General features: G+C 24.4%; 1 protein-coding gene across 1 annotated transcript in view; it reads left to right on the forward strand.

Annotated features, from left to right (window-relative positions):
• Positions 1-14,218, forward strand: part of LOC111631473 (nephrin-like) — a 176,490-nt gene that overhangs the window by 788 nt on the left and 161,484 nt on the right. The window lies entirely within an intron of this gene.

The raw sequence follows: 14,218 nt of genomic DNA on the forward strand, positions 1-14,218 counted from the left end.
GTGAATTAAAAGGTAACAATTATTTATAAAAAAATATATTATTAAAATATAAAAGCAGTATATATATTAAATGCCTTACACTTATTTTAAGCTCTTCTAAAATTAACAAATAGAATTATTTTATTTTTACAGTTAATTAAAAATATAATATTTAATTATAACTTTACATTAAAAAATGGTAACGTATATTGTAAATTTATTTATTTTACTCCAAATTTTATTTATTTGTTAAATAGCGAATCTATTGATCTTCAAAATAAATAATTTAATATATTTTAATGTATACAATATAGTTTCGTATTATATTTTCGAACAATTAATTCAATGAAAATGGAATATCTTCAAAACCGTCCTTTCTCTTAATATATTAAGCATTGATTTTAATGGTAGAATAGTAATTAAGTATACTTAATAAGCAGAAGTTAATTTAATTTGTTCGAATATCTCAGATGTAGTTTAAAACTTATAGCATGTCATTTATCATTTTGTAATACGAGAAGATACTTTTTGACTTAAACAAGGTAATCACCCTCAGGTTAACTTGAAAGCGTTTATATTCTTACCTTAGTTCAGGATTATATAAAATTCTATCTAACCTTTAGAATGATTAAAAAATTCTTAATATAATGTATTATGTTTTAAATGGATATATGTTTCGTTGAGTAGCTGTTAATGTAATGAATTTAGTTTAATTTTAAATATCGCATTTAGTTAACATACTAATTTTTATATGAAAAACAAAAATAAATTAAAAAATTTAAAGATATTTTTTATATTCTACTTTGATTGTTGAAGCAAGTTTATATTTTCTTAAGCCAGAATAATTATTATTAAATTAACTAAATATGAAGAGAAGACAAATAACTAATAAAAAAATTTAATTGGTTATTGATTAAATTGTCTTATATTTTATTAAAAGTTAAAGATATTTCAAATTAATTTTTATTAGTAATACCTGCAGATACGTATTGAATAAGATTAATTTTGACTGAATCTATTAATGTAGTCGTTATTTCATCTGATTGACATTTAATATCGAACATTATACACTGCGAGTTATTATATCCTAATATTAGTAAGCAAATGTAGGCCTGGATGGCATAAATTGGATATAGGAATAAAAGTGGCTCCGGCTTACCAAATGGCACTCTACCTGTTTCTACAGAGATTGGCCAATGGGAAATCGGTGTATCTCTCAAAATTCCCGCGAGGTTTCTAGCGGAACCTTATCTAAACTGAAGAAGCATCTTACAGAGGAAATATCTGTTTTCTGTATATATATCGAGAAGGATTTGAAGGAGAAAAAGAGAATTGCCCCCTTTTTTTATAACTTCATTCTAATACGCATTGGCAAGGCCATCTTTTATGAAGATACGAAAATAACTGATGCAGAAAAAAATTAAAGATTTTTTGCTCTCAAACTTTCTTTTAAACCAAATCAATATCGAAAAGGAAAGAAAACTGGATTACAGTTAACTTAAATTATTCCTTCTAGTTAGGTTTGGAATACTTGGAAATGAAGATTAATATTTGGGACACGAGTCTAACATTTTTCCGAATAAAATTATGTTCAATTGGGACATTATAAAAGAATTTTTATTGCTTTTCCTTGAATGTTAAAAACTTTTAAGTAATATTTAGTTTTATTAAACATTTCTGCCTTAAAAATGATTTTTATTATTTTTGTTTAATATTTTTATTAATTCACAATTTTAATCTTAAATTATCAAAATTATCGAGGTTTTAATTATTCATTAGTTCAATAAATATAAATACAGCTACTAGTGGTATTTTTACTACTCAAATTATAGTTATTTTAAGGCTTAATTAAAATTAATAATAAACGTGTAATTAATTAAATGTCAATAACTTATACGATAAATGAGGAAATAAGAGGTTTTTATTTCAATATACTATTAAACAATTTAATAATTTAACTAAAGAAATTGATCATACATTAATTTGCAAAAATTTTTTTCAATATATATGACAATTGATCATTTTTCATTTGTTAATTTAGCAAGAAATCCCTATTCTTTGTCTGAGTTTCCTATCATCAATTGAATATTTTTTTATCTATTATGATTAAAAATACTCTGACTAAAAAATTAATTTGTACTATTCATTCTTTCATAATATTAAGTTTGTATTTTTCGAATCTATTAAACGTTTTAATAAAATGTTAAAATAAAATATACACAGAAAAGTAATTCAAATTATTTGATGGAATCTTTATAACAAATGGTATCTACTAAGTTATATTACAAATTAAATTAAAAAAAAAACTCTATATTATATAATTAACTACGCATATTTAAACCCTTTTTAGTAGTATTAATAATTCGTAATGGAAATTATGAATTATGAGTCTTTTTTATTATTAAAATTAGTTTTCTAAAATGCTTATAATATTCATATATTTATTAACTAAATGAAAATTTAAAATGTCTTGGATACATTTATGGGTATGCAAATGTTTATCTAAAAAATGTCTGTAAAATATTAAAATTTAGATAAAGTTTATTTTTCTTTTATTTTTAAGTATTATTTTACAATGATGACAACTAACAAGGTTATGATAAATCGAATTTTTCAAGTGGTTGTATCCCTCACACATTTACATAATATTCTATCAAATGAGGAGTAAAATAAATGCGTAACGAGTCTATGCTAATTACTTGAGATAATATCTATAATTTTCCTCAGTTTTCTTGGTAAGAAAGTTTTATTTGTTATCAAAATATTTAGAAAATATTTTTATTTGTGCTATTTTAAGAAAATTATTGAAACTTTCTCGTACTATTTAAATATCAGTAAACGAATTAATAGACTTTGCTCGTAAAATATTTTATTCTAATGTTGTGAAATAAGATAAAATAATTGAAAATATTTAACAACTTTAATTTTATTAATTAAATTGTCCATTATTCAGTTGATGGATCTAAATTTTATTTTAATAGTTTTAGCAACATTATCCAAATGTAAAGATTAGATTACCTAATTTGTTAGAATGATTCAAAGCATTATAAATTTAAATTATTACTGAAATTCGAATTTATAAAACTTACTTTATATAAATAAATTTTGAAATTTTGTATGGTGTCAAATATAAACTCATTTCTGCTATCTAACTCGATACACAAATAGAAATTCCGAATCTTCTATGCATCTGGGAAGATCCCTTTTCTATATACTTCGGTTAAAATATAGATCAATACTTGACTGATCGAGTGAAAATATATTTTTGAAGTAAAATTTGTTATTTTTTTTACAAAAATTTATAAGTAATGGATATAACTTTTTGTTATGTTATTGGATCAGCTAACTGAACTTTTTTCTTTTATTTTTTTATATTTTGACTGTAACTTTTAAATTAAAAAAGTAAATTATACATTAAAATAAATGTTAAATTTTAAATATAATTAAATATTTTATTTTATAAATTTCATAAATTATATTCAAAACAAGAGCATATTTACTTAGTCTACATTAAAAACGAGATTATAAATACTAATATTTAATCATGCTGTATAGTTGTTTATGAGCGAATAGGAAATAATTAATTTTAAAGTTTAATTCTTTTTAAAATCATAAATAATAATTAATTTATTAAAACAAGTTATTTTATATGAATAAATTAAAATGGACGGAATTTGAGAATTATTGGTTATAATTGGTTAAAAATATATGATCTGCTTAGATTTGTTGATTTTAATTCTTTATTTCAATAAATAATTTTGAAATCAATTAATAGATATAATTAATTGACTGTATTCGTGGACTAATTACTGGCGCGTATAAAATCATTCTAACATCAATATAAGTTCAGTATCTTTATTTTTTGTTTTTCTTTCTTCTTTTAAAAGTGTTTATATCAGTTTTTGTCAAGATTTNATTTAAAATGTCTTGGATACATTTATGGGTATGCAAATGTTTATCTAAAAAATGTCTGTAAAATATTAAAATTTAGATAAAGTTTATTTTTCTTTTATTTTTAAGTATTATTTTACAATGATGACAACTAACAAGGTTATGATAAATCGAATTTTTCAAGTGGTTGTATCCCTCACACATTTACATAATATTCTATCAAATGAGGAGTAAAATAAATGCGTAACGAGTCTATGCTAATTACTTGAGATAATATCTATAATTTTCCTCAGTTTTCTTGGTAAGAAAGTTTTATTTGTTATCAAAATATTTAGAAAATATTTTTATTTGTGCTATTTTAAGAAAATTATTGAAACTTTCTCGTACTATTTAAATATCAGTAAACGAATTAATAGACTTTGCTCGTAAAATATTTTATTCTAATGTTGTGAAATAAGATAAAATAATTGAAAATATTTAACAACTTTAATTTTATTAATTAAATTGTCCATTATTCAGTTGATGGATCTAAATTTTATTTTAATAGTTTTAGCAACATTATCCAAATGTAAAGATTAGATTACCTAATTTGTTAGAATGATTCAAAGCATTATAAATTTAAATTATTACTGAAATTCGAATTTATAAAACTTACTTTATATAAATAAATTTTGAAATTTTGTATGGTGTCAAATATAAACTCATTTCTGCTATCTAACTCGATACACAAATAGAAATTCCGAATCTTCTATGCATCTGGGAAGATCCCTTTTCTATATACTTCGGTTAAAATATAGATCAATACTTGACTGATCGAGTGAAAATATATTTTTGAAGTAAAATTTGTTATTTTTTTTACAAAAATTTATAAGTAATGGATATAACTTTTTGTTATGTTATTGGATCAGCTAACTGAACTTTTTTCTTTTATTTTTTTATATTTTGACTGTAACTTTTAAATTAAAAAAGTAAATTATACATTAAAATAAATGTTAAATTTTAAATATAATTAAATATTTTATTTTATAAATTTCATAAATTATATTCAAAACAAGAGCATATTTACTTAGTCTACATTAAAAACGAGATTATAAATACTAATATTTAATCATGCTGTATAGTTGTTTATGAGCGAATAGGAAATAATTAATTTTAAAGTTTAATTCTTTTTAAAATCATAAATAATAATTAATTTATTAAAACAAGTTATTTTATATGAATAAATTAAAATGGACGGAATTTGAGAATTATTGGTTATAATTGGTTAAAAATATATGATCTGCTTAGATTTGTTGATTTTAATTCTTTATTTCAATAAATAATTTTGAAATCAATTAATAGATATAATTAATTGACTGTATTCGTGGACTAATTACTGGCGCGTATAAAATCATTCTAACATCAATATAAGTTCAGTATCTTTATTTTTTGTTTTTCTTTCTTCTTTTAAAAGTGTTTATATCAGTTTTTGTCAAGATTTGTTCCTATTTTCCGATTACTTACCGAAAAGAAAAGATGAAAGAATCCTGTAAAGAAAAGGGCGGCTATGAAAAGAATCAAACAGAAAGAACTTCTCTCTCCCATTAAGTGTCAGCAGTTAGGCTTATACTTCAGTTGACATTTGTCGTATATCCAAAATGCATTTAACACTAAGGTTAATGCACTGTATAGCTGAAAGCATGAAGAGCCGTTTCTTTATTCAAAGTACTTTCATAAGGAAATGATGATAGAGGAATTTGCAAATTCAAAATAAAGAGCAAATGCAACGGAGAAGTCGAGATGCTTATTTTCCTCATTCAATCTGCAGACGGCACATTATATGATCACTTCTGGAATTCCACTCTAGAATTAAGAGTGCTAAACACGAAAAAGATTTCCAAGTTCTAAAGACCGCGTTTGTCCAACAATAATAGTAATTTGTGTGCTAAACCACGTTTTAGGATCCTCAAGTAGAGATTGTCATAGATTTTTTCTAGTACTTTTGATGACCGTTTTGTATTCAAACTAGTAATTTGCACTCCAGTCAGTTTACAGTTCTCTTTTTAATTCTCTTATAGACAAAAATTTACGCATTTATATAAAAGGGATTTCTAGCCTTAATGTGAAATCGATCTACTAAAATATATTTTTAATTCTACTCACCATTTTTTAGCAAGAAGCAAAAGTATTTTTAAACATAAAATTAAACCATTTCCGTTCTAAGCACGCCATATCTTATTCTTGCCTTTTAATTAACTAAATTGTATATTAGTTTAAAATTAGAGGTCATGTACTTTATGAATGTTTACATTTATTCCTGAATTCAAATATTTTAAACGCATATTTAATTTATTTTAATTGGTTTTTAAAATAATAATTAATAATTTTAGCAACGAAAATTATTAATCCTTTTTTAATTTTGTAATTTCATTTATTGTATCAATTGATTTTTTTTAATTATAACTAATTTTGTGCTAAATTTGGGCTAAAGAATTAATTTTTATGCGGATGAACATGTCAAGCAAATAATACAAAAGCTCCTCTAGTGGCTGAATTAATAAACATATTTTTAAATTGGAAGGACGTGATTCGATATAAACTGAAAACGCTGCAGGAAGAGTTAAATTTTATTATTAGAGATTTAAGTATTATTTATGAAAACAGCACGTTTCGCTTTACGACGGATAGTTATATCCGTCGTAAAGCGAAACGTGCTATATTTAACACAAGTTCAGTAGCACAAATTGAGATTACGTTCCAGGATAACAATTTTAATTATACAATAGAAATATATAATTTTTATAAAAACGGCAAACAAAATATACGGCGTAGCAATAATATGTTTAATATAAAATCTAAAACCTGACAGGTCGTAAAACGAGGTTCTACGAAATTAAAAATGTAGTTTTATACTTTCGTAAGATTCAAAAGTTTAAATTTATGAATTGTTCAAATATATAATAATTATATAATTTGATTAAATTTTCAGAATTTTTTTCCGAAGTTTAACAATTTTTTTTAAGTGAAAATGAATGATGATTAGAATTAGTCTGAAGGAAAAATATTATACTACTTAATTTTATAGTACAGCTAAAATTTTAATTAACAAATTAGTTTTTTTCAATTTTCATAAAAGCTTCCATAATGTTCGGATATTGTTTTATATAAATAAAATCCATTTTGTTTAAAACTTGAAACAATATTATGAAATTGGAAGCCTTGTTGGCCTTGTGCCCATTATCCGTACTTTTCAACTAAAGAGTTTTGTCAGTGGTTGGGTTTCCGTGTAATTAAGACTGTTCTTGGTAAAGTTGATACCGTTCATCTTCCTGTCTTTCTCTCTGTCTGCTTCTCTTTCGTGTTAATCTCTTGCATATCAGCAACTCTCTCGATAAATGTAAATTATGTATAGAGTTTCTGAAGTTTTATTCACAGTTATAATAAATCTTTTCGAAGTATATAGAAATTATATTTATTTTTTTACATATGAAAAGAATATTTATGAAAATGAAAATGAAAATTATTAGTTTTTTAATAAAGAAACAAATAGCATTAAAAGTTGGAAGTTGGTGGAATTTATTTTGCTCCGGAACTTAAATAAAAGAACTGGATATTAAAAGTATCAGACAATGGTAAGGAAATTTATTGCTAGTCGACTGCAAGACTGAAAGCTTACAAGGAATTATGATTTTTTTTTTGTTCTTTAGCAATTCTAGACGGAAAATAAACCCAGTAATAAACATAAAGGATATGAAACATGATATAGGTCCTTTGTGTTTTTAAAATAGTAAAACAAAAAAAAAATGANTATTCGTGGACTAATTACTGGCGCGTATAAAATCATTCTAACATCAATATAAGTTCAGTATCTTTATTTTTTGTTTTTCTTTCTTCTTTTAAAAGTGTTTATATCAGTTTTTGTCAAGATTTGTTCCTATTTTCCGATTACTTACCGAAAAGAAAAGATGAAAGAATCCTGTAAAGAAAAGGGCGGCTATGAAAAGAATCAAACAGAAAGAACTTCTCTCTCCCATTAAGTGTCAGCAGTTAGGCTTATACTTCAGTTGACATTTGTCGTATATCCAAAATGCATTTAACACTAAGGTTAATGCACTGTATAGCTGAAAGCATGAAGAGCCGTTTCTTTATTCAAAGTACTTTCATAAGGAAATGATGATAGAGGAATTTGCAAATTCAAAATAAAGAGCAAATGCAACGGAGAAGTCGAGATGCTTATTTTCCTCATTCAATCTGCAGACGGCACATTATATGATCACTTCTGGAATTCCACTCTAGAATTAAGAGTGCTAAACACGAAAAAGATTTCCAAGTTCTAAAGACCGCGTTTGTCCAACAATAATAGTAATTTGTGTGCTAAACCACGTTTTAGGATCCTCAAGTAGAGATTGTCATAGATTTTTTCTAGTACTTTTGATGACCGTTTTGTATTCAAACTAGTAATTTGCACTCCAGTCAGTTTACAGTTCTCTTTTTAATTCTCTTATAGACAAAAATTTACGCATTTATATAAAAGGGATTTCTAGCCTTAATGTGAAATCGATCTACTAAAATATATTTTTAATTCTACTCACCATTTTTTAGCAAGAAGCAAAAGTATTTTTAAACATAAAATTAAACCATTTCCGTTCTAAGCACGCCATATCTTATTCTTGCCTTTTAATTAACTAAATTGTATATTAGTTTAAAATTAGAGGTCATGTACTTTATGAATGTTTACATTTATTCCTGAATTCAAATATTTTAAACGCATATTTAATTTATTTTAATTGGTTTTTAAAATAATAATTAATAATTTTAGCAACGAAAATTATTAATCCTTTTTTAATTTTGTAATTTCATTTATTGTATCAATTGATTTTTTTTAATTATAACTAATTTTGTGCTAAATTTGGGCTAAAGAATTAATTTTTATGCGGATGAACATGTCAAGCAAATAATACAAAAGCTCCTCTAGTGGCTGAATTAATAAACATATTTTTAAATTGGAAGGACGTGATTCGATATAAACTGAAAACGCTGCAGGAAGAGTTAAATTTTATTATTAGAGATTTAAGTATTATTTATGAAAACAGCACGTTTCGCTTTACGACGGATAGTTATATCCGTCGTAAAGCGAAACGTGCTATATTTAACACAAGTTCAGTAGCACAAATTGAGATTACGTTCCAGGATAACAATTTTAATTATACAATAGAAATATATAATTTTTATAAAAACGGCAAACAAAATATACGGCGTAGCAATAATATGTTTAATATAAAATCTAAAACCTGACAGGTCGTAAAACGAGGTTCTACGAAATTAAAAATGTAGTTTTATACTTTCGTAAGATTCAAAAGTTTAAATTTATGAATTGTTCAAATATATAATAATTATATAATTTGATTAAATTTTCAGAATTTTTTTCCGAAGTTTAACAATTTTTTTTAAGTGAAAATGAATGATGATTAGAATTAGTCTGAAGGAAAAATATTATACTACTTAATTTTATAGTACAGCTAAAATTTTAATTAACAAATTAGTTTTTTTCAATTTTCATAAAAGCTTCCATAATGTTCGGATATTGTTTTATATAAATAAAATCCATTTTGTTTAAAACTTGAAACAATATTATGAAATTGGAAGCCTTGTTGGCCTTGTGCCCATTATCCGTACTTTTCAACTAAAGAGTTTTGTCAGTGGTTGGGTTTCCGTGTAATTAAGACTGTTCTTGGTAAAGTTGATACCGTTCATCTTCCTGTCTTTCTCTCTGTCTGCTTCTCTTTCGTGTTAATCTCTTGCATATCAGCAACTCTCTCGATAAATGTAAATTATGTATAGAGTTTCTGAAGTTTTATTCACAGTTATAATAAATCTTTTCGAAGTATATAGAAATTATATTTATTTTTTTACATATGAAAAGAATATTTATGAAAATGAAAATGAAAATTATTAGTTTTTTAATAAAGAAACAAATAGCATTAAAAGTTGGAAGTTGGTGGAATTTATTTTGCTCCGGAACTTAAATAAAAGAACTGGATATTAAAAGTATCAGACAATGGTAAGGAAATTTATTGCTAGTCGACTGCAAGACTGAAAGCTTACAAGGAATTATGATTTTTTTTTTTTGTTCTTTAGCAATTCTAGACGGAAAATAAACCCAGTAATAAACATAAAGGATATGAAACATGATATAGGTCCTTTGTGTTTTTAAAATAGTAAAACAAAAAAAAAATGACATTTTTCGTGACAGGTAGATCTGCTGATAATATTTATTGGTACATTAAAATATTATTTCTCTTGTTTATTTTTACAATTGTTTCAAGACATCGAAACAAGTTTCAGTTATTGAAAAAGATGTTACGAATATTTATTGCATATAATTGTATGAATGAAGTAGTTTTTTTTTAGCAATGTTCTGAAGTGCCCTTTTTATCTTTAGTACAGAAAGTATACTTTAGTAAAAGAAATTTGCTGGTTATTATGTTAATATTTAAAGATAAAAAAGTGGAATAGTTCTAAAAAATTTTAAATGACAACTTTGAAAGTAATGTATTGCATAAGTAGTTGAAAGGAGATGAATTGTTTTCATCTCAGTACGTAGAAATTTGATAAATTTTCAAATTAAAAAATGAAATAGTTAAATAGTATTCATATTATGGATATACAGTATATAAGATATACAATTACAGGAAATATCACTACTGAAGTAATACTAATTAAACAAGTTTTTGTTTTCTAATGTTAATAACAAATATGATAATTTCTTATTATTTATGTAATGATCTGAATTATCTTCTAAATTGTTTGTTTGTTCTTGGCAAAACTGAAAGAAATGTTTATCAATAATATAATTTCTAATTAAACTAAAAGAGTAAAATAAAAATAAAAAAAATTATTATTTTTAATTATTTTTCTCTATTCGCCATTAATTTTGTTTTCATTCTAATTAATATTATATATAACTTCGTAAAGGAAAACAACATTTAATAACTGCTTTAAAATACACTTTCATGTGTACTCAATAAGTGGAAAACTAACTTTATTTAAATATTGATTGGATAGTAATGCATTGTGACAGTATATTTAACTTGCTCATATGAATTGGAGATTACTTATATAAATTTTTTTTAATAAATAGAAATACTTGTAGTATCATTTATGTATAAAATTTTTAGTGTTTTAAATGTGTCAGTATTCATTTAAAAATGATATTTTTAAATATAATTTAAAAATATCATTTTTAAATGAATACTGACACATTACTAGAAATTCAGTATATGGTGTATTAAAAAGAAATACCATTTATCAAACAAAGGTATATTGTTTTAATGTAATTATTAGATACTGTTTCAATAAATAGATAAAAAGAATAGAGAAGACATATCAAAATTAGAATCTTGACAATTAAATTTGTACTTTAATTGAAAACATCATACAGCAAAATTCTATACATTAATTACTATATAAATATTAAAATTAAATTTATATTACTGTAATTTAAATTGCTTTTAATTAATTTATTATTTAAATTACTATATATAAATTAAATTACATTTATAAATTCCATATAAATGTTACTAATTAACTAAAGTTTATTTAACAGAATTTTATAAAACGTTTTCAGCTATCAATATAATTAAATCTTTCGAAACGATTTAGATATCGTAAGAAGATTAGGTGAACCCTCCTCATCAATTCAGAATTACATTTATAATTTAAGCAAAGGAAAATAGAATTTCATGTATAACTTAATTAAGAAGACATGAAATACTTATTTATTGTCGTTTTTAATGTGGGGGGAAAGCATTGATTTCGATTTTTCGTAATTATAAATTCAAATGATGAAATTCGATTTTTGAAATAAGCTATTATAATTATTTGTGGTTTATTTATACAAGTGTTGCAAGCAAAAACATTTGAATATATTGTTAATATTATATTATGTCACATACTGAAGAACGTTATTAGCGTTATTTGTTAAATTATTAATATATATATATTGACGGCCGAATGACTGACAGGTCAAGGTCGATTTCAGTGGTGTCCCAGAGCGATAGGCTGCCGAAAGGCAGCCTAAGGCAGCCTATCGCTCTGGGAGATCCGGAATCGAATTCGGACGGTCGAATAACCCTAGTAATTTTTCGGTTAGTGGTCCGTCTGAATACGTAGGGCCCCGTCCCTCACTACCTGGTCGCCCCATTTTGGGCCTGGCCGAACTCATAATGAGCTTGCCAAAAGAGGCCTCTTATGTGCCCACAAGACGGAAAGAGTTTATATATATATATTATAGAAATATCATAAAAGTGATAAATATTAAAATCCTTGAATCAAAATACTTTGTTTATTCATAAATTAAAAAAAAATGTAAGTGAGGTATGAAATCAAGCGTGAGAAATGCGATATAATTTATAACCATTGGTTTAAGAGGGAAAATACGTTAAAAATGTAATTAATTTTCTTTATTTATATTCCTAAGGATTTTTTACTTTAAGTATTTATTGTCTAAGTAAAGAATTTCGCCAACGATTCCTTAAGGAATAATTTCCAAAACTAATAATCTTACATTGTTGAATTGTAGTCCAATATCATTTTTGTTGTAATTAGAATTCGGGTATCAAACATTTCAATAACAGTTTCAAAATTTCGTTTTCGCTATATTGTTTTTCAATTTAAACAACAATAAAAAATTTTGTTTATTATTTGTTGTTTGTCAAATTATAAAACAATAAATGTACAGAAAGAAAATTTCATTAAAATTTTGGATGAAGGAAAGCATCTTTTCTCAGAAAAATAGAAGTCAAAATATTCAGACAGAAAAAGTGATTAGCTGTTTCTAGCTGTCACAAACACTATAGATGAAGAATAATGGTAAAATTAAGCCTAAAGAGATGTTACCGTAAATGACAGAAGTCATGTAACAAAGAAAAAAAGTAACTTGATTTTTATTAAAATGTAAAGGCAGTTTAGAATCTACGAAGAAATGTAACAACATACGGTTTTAGAAGTTTTTTAGACGAAACTTGATCTCTAAATCCAGCGTCATACTAGAAATGGATGCAGTGTCTTATCATGTCTAACTGTAGTTATGCCTAAGACCATTTTAATATAGGACTTGTTCAGTATTAAATAGCATGCATCCAGGAGATCCAAACATAAAAATATATTATAATAGGCAATAAGAATTTATAACAAAAAGTTTTTAACTTTTACATTATTGATGTTTATCAGTATATTTGTTTAATTTGTTCACTTAATTTAAAACAGAAAAAAATTCTATAACAAAGGGCCACGATTTTATCATGTCTAGGATTTTAAAGACACCACTATAAACTTTTTCTATGATACACTTTATGTTAATAGGACATTTATACTGCAGTGAACTGTGGATGTAGTCAGTGGTACTTTTCTGCCTATTAAATATAATCATATATTTTGCCATTTACTAAATTATTTATTCACTAAGCAAAGCCGTTTTATCGAAACATTTAGATTTCTGTCCTGAACTCGCGATGAAGAAATTTGCATTTGCTTTAAATTAGTATATAAGCATCGTGCGAAGATCGTGCCTAATATTCGTGTTGTGTAATAGGTGATCTCATGGGATACCTCGTTATATTTAGTCTTAGGTCCACAAGGGGAGTTTCTGAATGTTGTTAGTGTTTCTTCTTCTAATCCAATCTTTCACGGACAGCAACATTTTTCTGTAATTGGAAAGTGGTGATATGCATAATTTTTTATTCTATTTGAAATAGAAAACAAAGTGGTTTTCTAAAGAATGTTTCCTATTTAATTTTGCTTGTTAAGTAAAATCGTTCGAATGAAAAATAATAATCTATGCTTTGCGAATTTAAGATAATTCGACTGATAATTAAAACTAGCGAAACAAATACGCAGAGAAAACTTCTGCTTTCGACTTACACTAATACCCTATTTATTAAATTAATTATAACTGAAGAGAAATTGTAAAAACCGCCTGTAAACTTATGCTAGTTTTTTAAAAAATATTAAAATTTACACGTATTGTTTAAAAATTTTTCAAATAAGTTTATTAAAAATTTATTAACAGAAATATTTATAACAAATTCATTGTGTAAAAATATGATCGGATGTATTAATTTCCTTTGTTTTTAATTAAAAATAAAGAATTCTCCACCTCTTTCTTACTCAGAATTTCCTTTGATGTTTTTCGATTATAATTATGTGAAAAACAAAAATTTTACTTAAAAAATAAATGCAACTTTTATAAAGAGAAATATAACATAACTTGAAACTTAATAAAAATTTAAATAGTACGATTTAAAAAATTTTACTTTTATTAAAAATTGAAATTTTTTAAAACGTATTATTTAAATTTATATATATATAT

The sequence above is a fragment of the Centruroides sculpturatus genome, unplaced genomic scaffold, assembly GCF_000671375.1.
Source record: "Centruroides sculpturatus isolate CEXI.00-Female unplaced genomic scaffold, Cexi_2.0 scaffold43, whole genome shotgun sequence".
Lineage (NCBI taxonomy): Eukaryota > Metazoa > Arthropoda > Arachnida > Scorpiones > Buthidae > Centruroides > Centruroides sculpturatus.